Source organism: Pseudophryne corroboree, chromosome 4 (assembly GCF_028390025.1).
Source record: "Pseudophryne corroboree isolate aPseCor3 chromosome 4, aPseCor3.hap2, whole genome shotgun sequence".
Classification (NCBI taxonomy): Eukaryota; Metazoa; Chordata; class Amphibia; order Anura; family Myobatrachidae; genus Pseudophryne; species Pseudophryne corroboree.
In genome coordinates this window covers 848,672,872-848,691,162 of record NC_086447.1, presented here as the reverse complement: position 1 = coordinate 848,691,162, position 18,291 = coordinate 848,672,872, and the positions used below count along the sequence as shown (strand labels likewise).

Here is an 18,291-nt window from a genome sequence, read left to right as displayed (position 1 = left end):
GGATGTGGACAAGGCCATTTTGCTAGGATTCCATTTCATGTTTTACTGACTTCGGTAAGTATATCAGATTTTGATGTGTTTTGACTTAATGCGTTTAAGTAAAAGTTTTATTACGATCTGAAATTTTTTACATTTATTTCAGTTTGATACTCACAATCAAGATGAGGGGAGTGTGGTTCACGTCTTGGAGGTGTGTCCAAAATTTGGAGTGGGGGGACCGAACATACTGTCGATAATCTTCGTGGCGGGGTAGCCTGCTGTGGTTGGCCCTGGACATCAGACCTTGCTTTCTTTGCTGCCACATGTTTTTTTTGGTGGTGTGTTACAGAAGTCCGACTTCTGCTGCTCCACACTTCTTTTGATGGACCTAGTATTGAAAGATAAATTTTGTTATGGCCATTCCTTTACAAACGTACCCTATACTACAATGGACACTTTACCTGCTTCCGCAGCGTCATCATCATCAGATGTCATGTAAAACCAAAATAAAATCTCATGTATTCATGCTATTGTTGATACATCCACCCATTATGCTTATAAACATTAATTCTTTAAAAAATGCTTGTTTTATTAAAAAAAAAAAACATAAGGACCGTAAACCAAAAAAACACTGCATAAAACAATAAACATTGTCCAATAGCCATATGCACTATGGAAAGTGCAACACAGGAAAACATGTACAGGACACAGACATAGGACACAAGTAAAAATACATACACTAACAACCAAAAACACACACATCTTCATTTTGTAATGAAAGGAAAAAATTTACAGATGCAATATAGAAATTGCTCTGTGATGTGGCACTCCAAACACACATTACCACTATATGAGCCAAACAAAAACAAAACCCCCCCAAAAATAAAAAAATAAATTATACTGCAGGGTATCAAATACATATATATATATATATAGATATATAGATATATATATATATATAGGTGTCAGGGTACAAATACAGACTCAAACTGAAGAAACAAATAGTGGGTTTTTAAAAAATATAATTACATTCAGTAATAATGACACTACACATGTGAGTGGTTTCCAAACCACTTTCCACTACTCCAGCCTCTAACATGACAACCACTGTTTTTGCAACATTGCACATGGATAACCTAAATATAAAACACAGTCAAAATTAAAAACTAAAAAATGTGCAAAAGGAAAACATTATTGCTGGACAATTCAATGATACACCAAGTCCAAACTACACATGGAAAATATACAGAAAAAAAACACATGACATACAATAAAGTAAGATGTTACATTGGCTTTTGTAGAAAACATTACCAAAAAAAAAATGTATTTGCTGACACACACTTGAAGATGGGAGCAATATGCAACGTCACATGACACACATTTGAAAAAAAAAAAGTAAGGTCATAGAATGTTAATGCAAATACACATGCTCAACATTCTTCCTGGGCCTATCTGAATCCCGAACATGGGTTGCAGAGACTACTTCAGGAGGTATTACACTCCGCATGGGCTCCTCATACTCCAGATATCTTGCAATATAGAGCTGCCCACCACCGGTTTTTCGAGCCGACTTCGCCTCCTTGGCCATTTTGAACTTGACACGTCGCTTTATGTCATGGTACCGTTTGCTCACCCCCTCACTATTGACAGCAGCAACAACTTTCGCCCACAACACCGTCTTCTTCCGTGTTGGCACCTTGGCGGACTCAGGCCCAAATAGCTGCCGCTGATACTTCATCAGCTCCCGCACCAATGCCACATTTTCTGCATAACTAAACTTGACATTCCGCCCAGTCTTAGTAGTGGTGCGTGGCTGCGGAGCTCTCTGACTGTCACTATCACTGTCACTTGAGGCTGCTGCAGCAACCTCACCCACCTCCTCCACCTCACTAACCTCACTCACACTCACCTCCTCCACCTGACCGACCTCCTCCCCCTCACTTACACCCTCCACCTCACCCACCTCTGAGTCACACATAATTGTGTGTCTAAACACTTAACACAGAAAAAAAACAAAAAACAAACAACACACTCCTCCACTACCACTGCACATATCACACACACACACACACACACACACACACACACACACACACACACACACACACACACACACACACACACACTGACAAGGGACTATAAATAAAAAATACTTGGACAAAAAATTAGACAAAACCACAAAAAACAAGACTACAAGAATGATAAGACTACTTTCAAACACAATACTACACTCAGAAATCGCAAACAACACTCCTCACCAAACCAAAAACTCACCTACCTCCACAGCACAACCTCCCTCCTCACCACTAACTAAACCCACGAGGTGCGGACGGTTTGGGGCGTATTCTGAAACACAACCAATCACGAACGGGGATGAAAAACTAAACTAAAAGTGAAAATGCGGCCGGGGTTTAAAAAAAACCCTGCCGCGTTTAACTTAGAAAATAAACCAGCAAAAACAACAAAAACACGTACGCAAACGACAATGACGGCCGTAAATGTGCCAAAAAAAAACGACTGGCAGCGACATCGGAAAACACAAAAACCATAAAGTCGACTGCTTCGTAACTTTGCGTATATAGGCCCTCATTCCGAGTTGTTCGCTCACAAGCTGCTTTTAGCAGCTTTGCACACGCTAAGCCGCCGCCTACTGGGAGTGAATCTTCGCTTAGTAGATTTGCGAACGAAAGATTAGCAGATTTGCGAATAGACAGTTCTTAGCAGTTTCTGAGTAGCTCGAGACTTACTCTGCCACTGCGCTCAGTTCAGTCAATTTCGTTCCTGGTTTGACGTCACAAACACACCCAGCGTTCGCCCAGACACTCCCCCGTTTCTTCAGACACTCCCGCGTTTTTCCCAGAAACGGCAGCGTTTTTTCAAACACACCCATAAAACGGCCAGTTTCCGCCCAGAAACACCCACTTCCTGTCAATCACACTACGATCACCAGAACGAAGAAAAAACCTTGTAATGCCGTGAGTAAAATACCTAACTTAATAGCAAATTTACTTGGCGCAGTCGCACTGCGGACATTGCGCATGCGCATTAGCGACTAATCGCTCCGTTGCGAAAAAAAAATAACGAGCGATCAACTCGGAATGACCACCATAGTTTCAAAAAGTTGCATGAAAATGCACCCGATACAAAACGAGTTAAAACACTACACAAACCGACTCAAACACGAATATTAGTAAATATAGGCCATGGACTCCCTCACACAAGAACAAAAAAATGGCTGTCAAACATTTAACTGTTACTAATTTCTTTTCCCCCATACAGGTAATAGCGCAATGCCAAATTACATTTATTCAGCAGGTAACAGCAAAACACTTTAGTACACTTACAGTGCATCCGGAAAGTATTCACAGCACTTAATTTTTTCCACATTTTGTTATGTTATAGCCTTATTCCAAAATGGAATAAATTCATATTTTCCCTCAAAATTCTACACATATACCCCATAATGACAATGTGAAAAAAGGTGTTTTTTTTTTTTTTTTTTACATTTATTAAAATAAAAAATGAATAAATCACATGTGAATAAGGATTCACAGCCTTAGCTCAATACTTTGTTGATGCACCTTTGGCAGCAAATACAGCCTGAAGTCTTTTTGAATATGATGCCACAAGCTTGGCACACCTATCTTTGGGCAGTTTCGCCCATTCCTCTCTGCAGCACCTCTCAAGCTCCATCACGCTGAATGAGAAGAATCGGTGCACAGCCATTTCCAGATCTCTCCAGAGATGTTCAATCAGATTCAAGTCTGGGCTCTGGCTGGGCCACTCAATGACATTCACAGAGTTGTCCTGAAGCCACTCCTTTGATATCTTGGCTGTGTGCTTAGGGTCGCTGTCCTGCTGAAAGATGAACCGTTGTCCCAGTCTGAGGTCAAGAGCGCTCTGGAGCAGGTTTTCATCCAGGATGTCTCTGTACATTGCTGCATTCATCTTTCCCTCTATCCTGACTAGATTCCCAGTTCCTGCCACTGAAAAACATCCCCACAGCATGATGCTGCAACCACCATGCTTCACTGTAGGGATGGTATTGGCCTGTTGATGGGCGGTGCCTTGTTTCCTCCAAACATGACACCTGGCATTCACGCCAAAGAGTTCAATCTTTGTCTCATCAGACCAGGTAATTTTTTTCTCATGGTCTGAGAGTCCTTCAGGTGCATTTTGGCAAACTCTAGTTGGGCTGCCATGTGCTTTTTACTAAAGAGTGGCTTCTGTCTGCCCACTCTACCAAACAGGCCTGATTGGTGGATAGCTGCATAGATGGTTGTCCTTCTGGAAGCTTCTCCTCACTCCACAGAGGAATGCTGTAGCTCTGACAGAGTGACCATCGGGTTCTTGGACACCTCCCTGACTAGGGCCCTTCTCCCCCTATTGCTCACTTTAGACGGCCAGCCAGCTCTAGGAAGAGTCCTGGTGGTTCCGAACTTCTTCCATTTACGGATGATGGAGGCCACTGTGCTCACGAAAAAAAAAATTTCACGTTGTCATTATGGGGTATTGTGTGTAGAATTTTGAGGGAAAAAATGTATTTATTCCATTTTGGAATCAGGCTGTAACATAACAAAATGTGGAAAAAGTGATGCACTGTATATATAGCGCTCCTTTCTCCAATACAAAATTTATAAACATTAAAGGAAGCAGCTCATAAAATAGCGCAATACGATAACTTCTTTTATTTTGTTGATCATCATAGTGAAGCACACGCTTACAGAAAACTGCAGGAGCTTGAACTTAAAAGGTAAAACTGTTGGGGATAAGGCACGGGCGTCTTAACAGAGGAGGAGGCCCATGTCCAACCTCCTCCGTTGAGGCCCCCGCTGCAGCCGGCGTCCATCAGCGTAATAGAGTCTGAGCACTAGAGGGTGTACAGACTCTATTGCGCATGCTTAAATCTCCGGGGAAATGGTGTGGTGGCCATTTTCTCAGAGATTACCTTACTGCCCATGCCATTTACCAGAGATTTGAGGAGAGATGCTACTGCCGCCGGAGGACTCCGGAGAGGTGAGTATTTAAAAAATGGGTGCGGGGTGTGTGGTGTGGGCCCCCCTGAACCCTGGGGACCCGTGTGCACCGCACATACTGCACCCATTATGGATACGCCACTGGGATAACGGGTATACATGGTATAAACAGAGTGTCATCTGCGCCACATCCTGTTAGAATCTCTGCCTCAATTAGGTTCCTCTGCAGAACAGTCACTTTAAGGGATGTGCCGTTTTTCGACCAGTCGAAAAACCTGCACTTTCCGCTCATCTTTAGGTGGAATTTACATTCGACCTATTCAATGCCCTTGCCGGTTTTTCGACTTTCACCGCTGATACATGTGTTTTCTCAAATTCGCTGGCATTTGCGCCCATTTTTGGTGCAATTTGTGCACATGCCGATTTGGTGAAAATGGATTATAAAACGGAAAAAAATGCCCGCAATTGAATACCCTGTGTCAAATTAGTGCCAGTTTTTCAATCAGTCGAAAAAACAGCACTAATTGAATACCCCACTAAGGGGGTAATTCAGAGTTGATCGCAGCAGTAAATTTGTTAGCAGTTGGGCAAAACCATGTGCATTGCAGGGGGGGGGGGGGGGGGCAGATAGAGCATTTGCAGAGAGAGTTAGATTTGGGTGGTGTGTGTTCAATCTGAAATCTAAATTGCAGTGAAAAATAAAGCAGCCAATATTTACCCTGCACAGAAACAATATAACCCATCCAAATCTAACTCTTTCTGCAAATGTTATATCTGCCCCCCCCCCTTCCCCCCTGCAGTGCACATGATTTTGCCCAACTGCTAACAAATTTGCTGTCGTGCGCTCGCTTGGTGGGTATATAAGGTGTGCGATAGGCTGTCTGCACACATTGCTGTCATGGGTAAAAGGGGCGATTTTACTCAGTTGCAAAAAGAGATGATTATCAGCTTTCGGGCCAAGGGTGGCAGTATTTCTGAATCAGTGCAGTTTGTGAACTGTTTGCGTGCTGCTGTGGTGAAGGTGTACTAAACGGCACTATCGCGAATAACAGACGTGGGAACTGCGTAGTACCATGTGCCATTGATGTGAGAGGTGTGTGAGGTTTGACCTACATGCTATAGTGGAGCAGCTCACCATAAAAATGTACCTGTGCCAACCTACCAGCACCTTATTGAGTCACTCCCAGCCCATCTAGCTGCTGGACGTGCTGGCCAACAGCTGTTGGTCATAATAACGTGACTTGACCGTGTATAATATATATATATATATATACACACACACACACACACACACACACACACACACACACACACACACACACACACACACACACACACACACAGTACCAGTCGAAAGTTTGGACACACCCTCTCATTCAATGGATTTTATTTATTTTAATTATTTTCTACATTGTAGATTAATACTGAAGACACTAAAACCATGAAAGAACACATATGGAATTATGTTGTAAACAAAAGAGTGTTAAACAAATAAAAATATACTTTATATTTTAGATTCCTCAAAGTAGCCCCCTTTTGCTTTGATGACAGCTTTGCACGCTCTTGGCATACTCTTAATCAGCTTCATGAGGTAGTCTCCTGGAATGGTTTTGAATTAACAGATGTGCCTTGTCAAGAGTCAATCTGTGGAATTACCTGCCTTCTTAATGTTTTGAGACTATCAGTTGTATTGTGCAGAGGTAGGATTAGTACACAGTGGACACCCCTATTTGACTACTGTTGTAATCCATATTATGGCAGGAACCACTCAACTCAGCAAAGAGAAACGACAGTCCATCATTACTTTAAGACATAAAGGTAAGTCAATACGGAAAATTTCAAGAACTTTGAATGTTTCCTCAAACGCTATGATGAAACTGGCTCTCATGAGGACCGCCCCAGGAAAGGAAGACCAAGAGTAACCTCTGTTGCAGAGGATAAGTTCATTAGAGTTACCAGCCTCAGAAACCGCTACTTAACAGCACCTCAGGTTAGAGCCCACATAAATTCTTCACAGATTTCAAGTAGCAGACAAATCTCAACATCAACTGCGTATATCAGGCCTTCATGGTCGAATTGCTGCGAAGAAGCCACTACTGAGGATGAACAACAAGAAGAAGAGAATTGTTTGGGCCATGAAACACAAGGAATGGACATTAGACCAGTGGAAATCTGTACTTTGGTCTGATGAGTCCAAATTTGAGATTTTTGGTTCCTACCACCGTGTCTTTGTGAGACGCAGAGAAGGTGAGCCGATGGTTTCTGCATGTGTGGTTCCCACTGTGAAGCATTGAGGAGGAGGTTTGATGGTGTGGGGTGCATTGCTGGTGACAATGTTGGTGATTTATTCAAAATTCATGGCACACGTAACCAGCATGGCTACCACAACATTCTGCAGCGCCATGCCATCCCATCTGGTTTGCACTTACTGAGACAATCATTTGTTTTTCAACAAAACAATGACCCCAAACATACCTCCAGGCTATGTAAGGGCTACTTGACCAAGTAGGAAAGTGATGGAGCTCTGCGTCAGATGACCTGGCCTCCACAATCACCCGACCTAAACCCAATTGACGAAACAAACAAGCCAATATGTCCATAGAAAGTAAATTGCAAAAAGTCTTGTATGAGAAATCTCAATAACAATGACAAGGATTTATTGAGAAAATTGAATATATATATATATATATATATATATATAAATATAAAGGGAAGGTTTCTCAAGGGGCGCCTAGTCTTATTAATTTAGACCTTTTTTTGAGGTATTTAAACCTTTATAGTGGTAATAGAAATAACAGTTCTGTACTATAACATTTGCTCATTGAGTACAATCAAATTTGCATAAAACTATATAACAGTTTATTAAAAAGTTATTGAACATTTATAGCAATAAATCGATAAAACCTTGCAGTCGGGATGGAAATTTCCCTCTCTCAGTCTGTCTTATATGTTAGATTCTTTAAAACATTGCGTTTCCTGTAAGGATGTCATCCAACGCGTTTCGTCATCAACAACTTCATCAGGGGTGTTCTAAATTGGCTAAGTAGTTCTTATGTAGATCTTCCAGTGGTGTAAAATCCCTCGACAATAGGTTAATTTATCGACCTATTCAATTAAGGGTGAAACTTCTTCTATAAACTTTCTTTTAACAAACTGTCATGCGAATATTCGAGCTTTACTCCTTATAGTGGTTATAAAATGGTAGACATTTTACAATGACTAATAATTAATATAGATTTCTTTTCACAGTTTGCAGTCGTGTTCCTATATGGTTTATAGCTGATAGTTTGTTAATTTTGGAATACAAATTAAAAATAATAAAAAAGTCCCATAATTAAGGTCCTCTTTTCTTCCTTTTTGAGATGTTCCTCTCTCCTGGTCTAAGGTGTCCCAGACTGACAAAACGCGTTGGAGAAATCCTTACAAGAAACATAATGTTTTAAATAATCTAACATATAAGACAGACTGAGAGAGGGAAATTTCCATCCCAACTGCATTGTTCTATTGTTTTATTACTATAAATGTTCAATAACTTTTTAATAAACTCCTATATATTTTTATGCAAATTTAATTGTACTCAATGACCAAATGTTATAGTACAGAACTGTTATTTCTATTACCACTATAAAGGTTGAAATACCCCTAAAAAAGGTCTAAATTAATAAGACTAGGGGCCCCTTGAGAAACCTTTTCTTTTATCTATCTACCATAGGCCCTCCCTGGCAGGGGACCATTTTCTGGGTTCAGCAGCCGAACCATTCTCTAAAGGTTCTGTTAAAAGTGAACCTCAGAGTTTTTACACTTCCTAACTTCCAAAAGTGAATAATTTATTAGTGCAGTACTGGTAATTGACCATTTTGTTTTATATATATATATATATATATATATATATATATATATATGTTAGTGATGTGCACAGGAAATTTTTCGGGTGTTGTGTTTTGGTTTTGGATTCGGTTCCGCGGCCGTGTTTTGGATTCGGACGCGTTTTGGCAAAACCTCCCTGAAAATTTTTTGGCGGATTCGGGTGTGTTTTGGATTCGGGTGTTTTTTTACAAAAAACCCTCAAAAACAGCTTAAATCATAGAATTTGGGGGTCATTTTGATCCCATAGTATTATTAACCTCAATAACCATCATTTCCACTCATTTTCAGTCTATTCTGAACACCTCACACCTCACAATATTATTTTTAGTCCTAAAATTTGCACAGAGGTCGCTTGATGGCTAAGCTAAGCGACACAAGTGGCCGACACAAACCAGGCCCATCTAGGAGTGGCACTGCAGTGTCAGACAGGATGGCACTTCAAAAAAATAGTCCCCAAACAGCACATGATGCAAAGAAAAAAAGAGGTGCACCAAGGTCGCTGGATGGCTAAGCTAAGCGACACAAGTGGCCGACACAAACACCTGGCCCATCTAGGAGTGGCACTGCAGTGTCAGGCAGGATGGCACTTCAAAAAAATTGTCCCCAAACAGCACATGATGCAAAAGAAAAAGAGGCGTACCAAGGTCGCTGTGTGACTAAGCTAAGCGACACAAGTGGCCGACACAAACACCTGGCCCATCTAGGAGTGGCACTGTAGTGTCAGACAGGATGGCACTTCCAAAAAATTGTACCCAAACAGCACATGATGCAAAGAAAAAAAGAGGCGCACCAAGGTCGCTGTGTGACTAAGCTAAGCGACACAAGTGGCCGACACAAACACCTGGCCCATCTAGGAGTGGCACTGCAGTGTCAGGCAGGATGGCACTTCAAAAAAATTGTCCCCAAACAGCACATGATGCAAAGAAAAAAAGAGGCGCACCAAGGTCGCTGTGTGACTAAGCTAAGTGACACAAGTGGCCGACACAAACACCTGGCCCATCTAGGAGTGGCACTGCAGTGTCAGTCAGGATGGCACTTCAAAAAAATTGTCCCCAAACGGCACATGATGCAAAAAAAAAAAGAGGCGTACCAAGGTCGCTGTGTGACTAAGCTAAGCGACACAAGTGGCCGACACAAACACCTGGCCCATCTAGGAGTGGCACTGTAGTGTCAGACAGGATGGCACTTCCAAAAAATTGTACCCAAACAGCACATGATGCAAAGAAAAAAAGAGGCGCACCAAGGTCGCTGTGTGACTAAGCTAAGCGACACAAGTGGCCGACACAAACACCTGGCCCATCTAGGAGTGGCACTGCAGTGTCAGGCAGGATGGCACTTCAAAAAAATTGTCCCCAAACAGCACATGATGCAAAGAAAAAAAGAGGCGCACCAAGGTCGCTGTGTGACTAAGCTAAGCGACACAAGTGGCCGACACAAACACCTGGCCCATCTAGGAGCGGCACTGCAGTGTCAGGCAGGATGGCACTTCAAAAAAATTGTCCCCAAACAGCACATGATGCAAAGAAAAAAAGAGGCGTACCAAGGTCGCTGTGTGACTAAGATAAGCGACACAAGTGGCCGACACAAACACCTGGCCCATCTAGGAGTGGCACTGTAGTGTCAGACAGGATGGCACTTCCAAAAAATTGTACCCAAACAGCACATGATGCAAAGAAAAAAAGAGGCGCACCAAGGTCGCTGTGTGACTAAGCTAAGCGACACAAGTGGCCGACACAAACACCTGGCCCATCTAGGAGTGGCACTGCAGTGTCAGGCAGGATGGCACTTCAAAAATATTGTCCCCAAACAGCACATGATGCAAAGAAAAAAAGAGGCGCACCAAGGTCGCTGTGTGACTAAGCTAAGTGACACAAGTGGCCGACACAAACACCTGGCCCATCTAGGAGTGGCACTGCAGTGTCAGGCAGGATGGCACTTCAAAAAAATTGTCCCCAAACAGCACACGATGCAAAGAAAAATGAAAGAAAAAAGAGGTGCAAGATAGAATTGTCCTTGGGCCCTCCCACCCACCCTTATGTTGTATAAACAGGACATGCACACTTTAACGAACCCATCATTTCAGCGACAGGGTCTGCCACACGACTGTGACTGAAATGACTGGTTGATTTGGGCCCCCACCAAAAAAGAAGCTATCAATCTCTCCTTGCACAAACTGGCTCTACAGAGGCAAGATGTCCACCTCATCATCATCCTCCGATTCCTCACCCCTTTCACTGTGTACATCCCCCTCCTCACAGATTATTAATTCGTCCCCACTGGAATCCACCATCTCAGGTCCCTGTGTACTTTCTGGAGGCAATTGCTGGTGAATGTCTCCACGGAGGAATTGATTATAATTCATTTTGATGAACATCATCTTCTCCACATTTTCTGGAAGTAACCTCGTACGCTGATTGCTGACAAGGTGAGCGGCTGCACTAAACACTCTTTCGGAGTACACACTGGGCAACTTAGGTAAAATATAGCCAGTTTGTGCAAGGGCCTCCAAATTGCCTCTTTTTCCTGCCAGTATACGTACGGACTGTCTGACGTGCCTACTTGGATGCGGTCACTCATATAATCCTCCACCATTCTTTCAATGGTGAGAGAATCATATGCAGTGACAGTAGACGACATGTCAGTAATCGTTGGCAGGTCCTTCAGTCCGGACCAGATGTCAGCACTCGCTCCAGACTGCCCTGCATCACCGCCAGCGGGTGGGCTCGGAATTCTTAGCCTTTTCCTCGCACCCCCAGTTGCGGGAGAATGTGAAGGAGGAGCTGTTGACGGGTCACGTTCCGCTTGACTTGACAATTTTCTCACCAGCAGGTCTTTGAACCTCTGCAGACTTGTGTCTGCCGGAAAGAGAGATACAACGTAGGTTTTAAATCTAGGATCGAGCACGGTGGCCAAAATGTAGTGCTCTGATTTCAACAGATTGACCACCCGTGAATCCTGGTTAAGCGAATTAAGGGCTCCATCCACAAGTCCCACATGCCTAGCGGAATCGCTCTGTTTTAGCTCCTCCTTCAATGTCTCCAGCTTCTTCTGCAAAAGCCTGATGAGGGGAATGACCTGACTCAGGCTGGCAGTGTCTGAACTGACTTCACGTGTGGCAAGTTCAAAGGGTTGCAGAGCCTTGCACAACGTTGAAATCATTCTCCACTGCGCTTGAGTCAGGTGCATTCCCCCTCCTTTGCCTATATTGTGGGCAGATGTATAGGCTTGAATGGACTTTTGCTGCTCCTCCATCCTCTGAAGCATATAGAGGGTTGAAGTCCACCTCGTTACCACCTCTTGCTTCAGATGATGGCAGGGCAGGTTCAGGACTGTTTGGTGGTGCTCCAGTCTTCGACACGCGGTGGCTGAATGCCGAAAGTGGCCCGCAATTCTTCGGGCTACCGACAGCATCTCTTGCACGCCCCTGTCGTTTTTTAAATAATTCTGCACCACCAAATTTAATGTATGTGCAAAACATGGGACGTGCTGGAATTTGCCCAGATGTAATGCACGCACAATATTGCTGGCGTTGTCCAATGTCACAAATCCCCAGGAGAGTCCATTTGGGGTAAGCCATTCTGCGATGATGTTCCTCAGTTTCCGTAAGAGGTTGTCAGCTGTGTGCCTCTTCTGGAAAGCGGTGATACAAAGCGTAGCCTGCCTAGGAACGAGTTGGCGTTTGCGAGATGCTGCTACTGGTGCCGCCGCTGCTGTTCTTGCTGCGGGAGGCAATACATCTACCCAGTGGGCTGTCACAGTCATATAGTCCTGAGTCTGCCCTGCTCCACTTGTCCACATGTCCGTGGTTAAGTGGACATTGGATACAACTGCATTTTTTAGGACACTGGTGACTCTTTTTCTGAGGTCTGTGTACATTTTCGGTATCGCCTGCCTAGAGAAATGGAACCTAGATGGTATTTGGTACCGGGGACACAGTACCTCAATCAAGTCTCTAGCTGCCTCTGAATTAACGGTGGATACCGGAACCACGTTTCTCACCACCCAGGCTGACAAGACCTGAGTTATCCGCTTTGCAGCAGGATGACTGCTGTGATATTTCATCTTCCTCGCAAAGGACTGTTGGACAGTCAATTGTTTACTGGAAGTAGTACAAGTGGTCTTCCGACTTCCCCTCTGGGATGACGATCGACTCCCAGCAGCAACAACAGCAGCGCCAGCAGCAGTAGGCGTTACACTCAAGGATGCATCGGAGGAATCCCAGGCAGGAGAGGACTCGTCAGACTTGCCAGTGACATGGCCTGCTGGACTATTGGCTTTCCTGTGTAAGGTGGAAATTGACACTGAGGGAGTTGGTGGTGTGGTTTGCAGGAGCTTGGTTACAAGAGGAAGGGATTTAGTGGTCAGTGAACTGCTTCCGCTGTCATCCAAAGTTTTTGAACTTGTCACTGACTTCTGATGAATGCGGACCAGGTGACGTATAAGGGAGGATGTTCCTAGGTGGTTAGCGTCCTTACCCCTACTTATTACAGCTTGACAAAGGCAACACACGGCTTGACACCTGTTGTCCGCATTTGTGTTGAAATAATTCCACACCGAAGAGGTGATTTTTTTTGTATTTTGACCAGGCATGTCAATGGCCATATTCGTCCCATGGACAACAGGTGTCTCCCCGGGTGCCTGACTTAAACAAACCACCTCACCATCAGAATCCTCCTTGTCAATTTCCTCCCCAGCGCCAGCAACACGCATATCCTCATCCTGGTGTACTTCAACAGTGACATCTTCAATTTGACTATCAGGAACTGGACTGCGGGTGCTCCTTCCAGCATTTGCAGGGGGCGTGCAAATGGTGGAAGGCGCAAGCTCTTCCCGTCCAGTGTTGGGAAGGTCAGGCATCGCAACCGACACAATTGGACTCTCCTTGGGGATTTGTGATTTAGAAGAACGCACAGTTCTTTGCTGTGCTTTTGCCAGCTTAATTCTTTTCATTTTTCTAGCGAGAGGATGACTGCTTCCATCCTCATATGAAGCTGCACCACTAGCCATGAACATAGGCCAGGGCCTCAGCCGTTCCTTGCCACTCCGTGTCGTAAATGGCATATTGGCAAGTTTACGCTTCTCATCAGATGCTTTCAATTTTGATTTTTGGGTCATTTTACTGAACTTTTGTTTTTTGGATTTTACATGCTCTCTACTATTTATTATTTATTTATTTATTAACAGTTTCTTATATAGCGCAGCATATTCCGTTGCGCTTTACAATTAGAACAACAGTAATAGAACAAAACTGGGTAAAAACAGACAGACATAGAGGTAGGAAGGCCCTGCTCGCAAGCTTACAATCTATAGGGAGATAGGCATAGATACACAAGGATAGATGCTACCTATTGCATAATGGTGCACCAGATTGCTAGGTTCTTAATGGGTTGTATGATGATACCCCACAAAGTTATCCAAGTGTCAGGAGGGTGTGAGACTAAAGAAAGACAAGATATGTGATGTTATGAATACTCTACAGAGGATGTAATTAGATAGGGAAGCACTGAAGGTTATGTGGGTGGGTCTGGAATTTGATAGGCTTGTCTGAAGAGGTGAGTTTTCAGGGAACATTTAAAGGTTTGGAGACTAGAGGCGAGTCTTACTGTGCGTGGGAGGGCATTCCACAGAGTGGGTGAAGCCCGGATAAAGTCCTGTAATTTTGAGTGTGAACAAGTAATGCGTGTGGATGAGAGACGTAGATCTTGTGCAGAGCGGAGAGGTCGGGTAGGGAGATATTTTGAGATGAGTGAAGAGATGTATGTTGGTGCAGTTTGGTTAATAGCCTTGTATGTGAGTAAAAGTATTTTATATTTAATACGGTAGAATACCGGTAACCAATGGAGGGACTGACAGAGCGGATCTGCAGACGATGAACGTCTGGCAAGGAAGATTAGCCTCGCAGCTGCATTCAAAATGGATTGTAGTGGTGAGAGCCTATGTTTGGGAAGACCGGTCAGGAGACTATTACAATAATCAATGCGGGAGATAATGAGAGCATGGATTAGAGTTTTTGCTGTGTCTTGTGTAAGATAAGGGCGTATTTTGGATATGTTTCTTAGATGTATGTAACATGATCTTGAGACAGATTGAATGTGGGTAACAAAGGACAGTTCAGAGTCAAGAATGACACCTAGGCAGCGAGCTTGTGGGGTAGGGGTGATTGCAGAGTTCTCAACAGTGATAGAGATATCAGGTTGGAAACTACTATTGGCCGGTGGAAATATAATTAATTCTGTTTTGGAAATATTAAGTTTGAGGTGGCGAGATGTCATCCAAGATGAAATGGCAGAAAGGCATTCAGTGACACGGCCCAATACAGATGGTGACAAATCAGGGGAGGATAGGTAGATTTGAGTATCATCCGCATACAGATGGTACTGAAATCCGAAAGAGTTGATTAGTTTGCCAAGAGATGTGGTATAGATAGAGAAAAGCAGAGGACCTAGGACTGAGCCTTGCGGTACTCCAACTGAGAGAGGTAGCGAAGTAGAGGTGGAATCAGAGAAACGAACACTGAAGGAGCGATTAGATAGGTAGGATGAGAACCAAGAAAGGGCTGTGTCCTGAATACCTAGGGATTGTAGTGTTTGTATGAGAAGAGAGTGGTCAACAGTGTCAAAAGCAGCAGAGAGATCAAGGAGAATAAGGAGAGAGAAATGTCCTTTAGATTTAGCAGTGACCAAATCATTCACTACCTTAGTCAGTGCTGTCTCTGTGGAGTGTTGGGCACGAAATCCTGACTGAAGTGGGTCCAGTAGGCTGTGTGAGTTAAGAAAGTGTGTGAGGCGAGTGTAGGCAAGTCTCTCCAGTAGCTTGGAGGGGCATGGGAGCTGAGAGATGGGACGGTAGTTAGAGAGAGAGTTCGGGTCAGAGTTTTGTTTTTTCAGAATGGGAGTAATCACTGCATGCTTGTATAGAGAAGGAAAGATACCAGTAGACAGGGAGAGATTACAGATTTTCGTTAAGGTTGGGATGAGCACAGTAGACAGAGCTTTACTAATTTGTGAGGGTATAGAGTCAAGGGGAGAGGTATTAGAGTAGGCAGATGAAAAGAGTGCAGATACTTCATCTTCATTTGTAGGATCAAAGGAAGAGAAGGTGTTAGAGGGTTCAGGCAGGGAATTGAGCAGGTCACTTGCTGTGGAAGAGCATACCATTTCATTTCGGATCTTGTCAATCTTGTCCTTGAAATAGGAAGCAAGATCTTGCGCACTGACAGTGGCTGGTGGGTTAGCTGAGGGAGGGACAAGAAGTGATTTAAATGTATTAAAAAGTCGCTTGGGGTTAGAGGCTTGAGCAGAGATGAGAGATTGAAAATATGTTTGTTTGGCAGCGTCCAGAGCAGTACGATAAGAGTGGTAGGTGGTCTTATATGTGAGAAAGTCACTTGAACTACGAGATTTACGCCACTGGCGTTCAACTTTTCTTGAGAGTTTTTGTAAGTGTCTAGTGTATTTAGAGTGCCACGGTTGACATCTAAGTCTACGTGGAGTGTGATGGGTAGCTGGAGCCACTTCATCAAGTGCTGTTACTAGAGTTTGGTTAAGGTGTGACACAGCAGTCTCTGGAGAGGTGAATGTAGAAATTGGGCTTCGGCCTTGGCAGACGACGTTGATGGCATTTCATCGTCAAAGCCATGACTAGTGGCAGCAGCTTCAGCACGAGGTGGAAGTGGATCTTGATCTTTCCCAATTTTAACCTCCACATTTTTGTTCTCCATTTTTTAATGTGTGGAATTATATGCCAGTATCAATAGCAATGGCCTACTACTATATATACTGCGCACAACTGAAATGCACCACAGGTATGGATGGATAGTATACTTGACGACACAGAGGTAGGTAGAGCAGTGGCCTTCCGTACCGTACTGCTATATATACTGGTGGTCACTGGTCAGCAAAACTCTGCACTGTACTCCTCCTATATAATATACTGGTGGTCCCCAGTGCCCACAATAAAGCAGTGTGAGCACAGATATATGCAGCACACTGAGCACAGATATGGAGTGTTTTTCAGGCAGACAACGTATACTGGTGGTCACTGGTCAGCAAAACTCTGCACTGTACTCCTCCTATATAATATACTGGTGGTCCCCAGGGCCCACAATAAAGCAGTGTGAGCACAGATATATGGAGCACACTGAGCACAGATATGGAGTGTTTTTCAGGCAGACAACGTATACTGGTGGTCACTGTCAGCAAAACTCTGCACTGTACTCCTCCTATATTATACAGCTGCTCCCCAGTCCCCACAATTAAGCAGTGTGAGCACAGATATATGCAGCACACTGAGCACAGATATGGAGTGTTTTTCAGGCAGACAACGTATACTGGTGGTCACTGGTCAGCAAAACTCTGCACTGTACTCCTCCTATATAATACAGCTGCTCCCCAGTCCCCACAATTAAGCAATAAACACAAATATTATTAATAAACGGAGAGGACGCCAGCCACATCCTCTCCCTAACATTTCCAATGCACGAGTGAAAATGGCGGCGACGCGCGGCTGCTTATATAGAATCCGAATCTCGCGAGAATCCGACAGCGGGATGATGACGTTCGGGCGCGCTCGGATTAACTGAGCCATACGGGAGAATCCGAGTATGCCTCGGACCCGTGTAAAATGGGTGAAGTTCGGGGGGGTTCGGTTTCCGAGGAACCGATCCTGCTCATCACTAATATATATATATATATATATATATATAGTATCTATTCCTTCCCCACCTGTGGCTCAGGTGTATCTGGCAAAGGACAAGAGGCGGCACTCCAAGGTCTTGAAAAACTTTTATATTCAAAACATGGTGCAAAACAGAGCAATCATGTGCAAAAATGGAAAAACATGGAGGTCTTACGACGTTTCAAGGCATCAAGCCTTTTCCTCAGGTAAGAATACCCATGTGCAGTGAAGTATGCAGAGTAAAAGAACCAAACCCACAGAGTAAATCACTCACCTTTTAAAAGCTGTGCAGGAGCAGGTGTTCCCGGCGTCTGTGTCTGGGACTTCCGGGTACGTCACACGGGCGGCGCATAGCTGACGTGTCCGTTGCCAAGCAACGGTTGCGCAAACAGGCGCCGGGGAGACCCGTCAGAACTGTGAAAGAAATGTAAACAGTGATCTTCAAGTGTGTGCTAGACGTTACATATGACACCCGAGCAGGGTGAATAATGAGTGGAAGTGAATGACATTAAAAACATATAAGAGAATAAAAGTTACTTATAATCAGCTGAGGAATGTGTAGAAAAAGCCCAAGTAGTTGTTATAGCAGCATATAAAGCAAAAGAAATTAAAGTACACAAATTGCAACTGATTACACAATAAGATAATAAGATAGGTGGGCTAACATGCGATAGCTGGGCAATTAGATTGGATCCCAACTCAGTTACTACACGTCAACGCAGGGAGAGAAGAAAGGAGGGGAAGGGAAGGGGTGGAGGGGGGGGGGAAGGGGAAGGAAGTAGGGAGGAAAGGA

At 43.9% G+C, this 18,291-nt stretch overlaps 1 long non-coding RNA gene across 2 annotated transcripts in view; it reads right to left on the bottom strand.

The window, feature by feature from the left end:
• LOC134910525 (uncharacterized) overlaps positions 1 to 18,084 on the bottom strand; it is a 34,051-nt gene extending 15,967 nt beyond the window's left edge. For both annotated transcript variants that reach the window (XR_010176227.1, XR_010176226.1), the window contains exons 1-2: positions 17,773 to 18,084; positions 155 to 367 (exon numbers count right to left, since the gene is read on the bottom strand). This is a non-coding gene — a long non-coding RNA (uncharacterized LOC134910525). The remainder of the gene's footprint in view (positions 1 to 154; positions 368 to 17,772) is intronic.
• Positions 18,085 to 18,291: the final 207 nt, after the last annotated feature.